Below are 2,362 nucleotides of genomic sequence, written 5' to 3'. Positions count from 1 at the left end.
GAGAGAGAGAGAGAGAGAGAGAGAGAGAGAGAGAGAGAGAGAGAGAGAGATATTCCACTTGGGAACTCCTAGCACTGAATAGCTTAAAGAGACAGTGGCCCCTTTGTTAATCCTCAACAATGAGATGGTGTAGCAACAACAGAGGTAAGTGTTGATTTCATCTATAAACTCCATCTTAGGCTAATTTGAACAGCTTTCTCTGCTTTCAACACCCTTCCCCCTTTACCACACACAGACAGACGTGCAGGCAATGCTCCCCCCACCCCCAGGACCACCTTTTCTTATTAAAGTCAGTTCTTCAGTATGCCCCCCCCCCTTTCCTTAGGAAAGTGCTATTTTGTTCTGAAGCATTTAGATAGCTACTTCAGAGATCTATGTGTCTTCCCTGGGATAATGAATGTTTCCCCTCCCTTCCCCTCTTACCCCATCCATTTCTTCTTTCCCCTCCCCCCTCTTTCTTCTTTGCCTCCGCCTTCTCTGTACTCCTCTTCTCTTCCCCACTTGTTTCTCTTGCTTTTCTCCCCACTTCCCCTTCTTCTCTCCTTCTAGTCCCCCCCTTCCTTCTCCTTCCTCTCCCCTGCCCTTTCCTTCCTTTCTGAGACCTTCTCCTGCTGATCTCAAACTGGAGATTCTCCTGCCCCTCCTCAGGAATCCTGGGATGGAGGGCCCCTACTACTACACCCAACTAGATCCTCTTAAAACACAGGGCCACAATCCCTCCCATTTATTAATGAGAGGAGGGGAGGTGTGACCAGCGTGGCTAAAGGGTTAGGGGCATTTCTCTGCAACTGGCTTGGAGCTGTTCCACAAACTAGAGAGTTGGTCTTGGTGCCTAAGCTCACTCTCTGGCTTCCTTTCCCACCTGAAGCCAGTGACTGGAAGATTAGCTGTCCAGATGTGTATACTTGTTCCGAGGCCCCGGAGCAGACGCTACCACGGAGTAACACATTAGAAATGTTGGAAAGGGTAACTTTCCCAAGGTGGTTGGTATCTATTCCAGCCAAGCTGAAGCAGAAGTCTCTTTTATAGTCTCAGTGTCCTATCTGAAAAAGAAGGGGGGGGGGCTGGTTCAGTATATAAGGCTAGACTCAAAGATGGATCCTTCTACATTGTAAGGGGGAGTTTTCTACCATGCAGTTTGGATAGGGGCATAGTATTGTTACAGAGGATCTCTAGTACTTTCTATTGCTAATGCCCTTGTCTTCCTTGAGGGTAACCAAAAGACATATTGAGGAATAATTACACTATGTGGCAGATAGAGGAAGCTCAGTAAGGAAGCCAAAGTTCCTTTCACCTCTGTGCTCAGGTTTTTAATTGGTCGGGGTATATAAACCATGAAAAAAAAAAGGTCAAGTTTTGGGGGGCAAATTTCCTTGTATTACATAGAGAAAGCTAAGGCTCCTGGAAGTCAGTTCACTTAGTTATTCCCATTGGGCTGCGCCATTTTCAAGCAAAGGCCTTTGAGGTGTTTTTGTGCCTCACACATTGGTGCAGTTCTCAGTCATCTCCAGGAACCGCTGCAGCTTTGGCCTTGGTTCTTGGCCTTGGTTAAGCTCTTGAAAACCATTTTGTAATCCTCCTCTTCCCTGGGGGGTTGTCTACTTCCCTTCCTGGGTCATCATTGGATTTACAAGGGCTGGTCAAGTTTCCTCCTCAAATCCAAGAGTGGGAGGGCCTGGGAACTCTTTTTGTCTTTGCCACAATCACAAGATCATATAGTGTGTGATAGCCAGGCTTGGGCTGAATCTCAGCACTGACACCCCTGATCGGCTGTGCAGTATTGGTTAAGTGACTTGTGCCTTCCCTGTGTCCCTGTGTTCTGTACAGTAGGCATGTCAACTGCACTGTCCTCTTAGGGTTGTAGAGAGAATGAAACCCGTCAGTTTATATGATGTCCTGAGAACAGGTGTGACACCGGTAAGCTGTGGGAGCCAAACATCCTCATCATCTTCATCACGGGAAGCAGCTGCTGAAGCATCAAGAAAGGCCTTGTCCAAGGTTACTTCCAGCTCTGATGTAGGATAGACTCTTGGTCCAGGAGCAGTCATAAGATGGAAGTGAGAACAGTCTCGAGGACAAGGTTTGCTTTCCATCACGTGACGTTTAAAGTGCAGCTCGCTGAGGTGTCCTTAAAGGACTTCCAAAAGCTCTGGGAGAGTCCTTCCTTTAGAAAGTAGAGCCTCGTCTTTCTGGCCTTGGGTGAGGGCATCATGTTGGTTAGAGAATGTGGCTTGTTCTGCCTCTTGGATCCCTGCCTTGGGGAAGTCAGTGGCCTCTTGTCATTACTCAGACAGCTCTATTGAGAGGCGCCCAGGGTCAGGAGTAGGAGCAGGATCTCAGGTACTTTAACCTGATTCTTCTT

The sequence above is a fragment of the Microtus ochrogaster genome, linkage group LG1 (genome assembly GCF_000317375.1).
Source record: "Microtus ochrogaster isolate Prairie Vole_2 linkage group LG1, MicOch1.0, whole genome shotgun sequence".
NCBI lineage: Eukaryota > Metazoa > Chordata > Mammalia > Rodentia > Cricetidae > Microtus > Microtus ochrogaster.
This window is presented reverse-complemented; position numbering follows the sequence as displayed.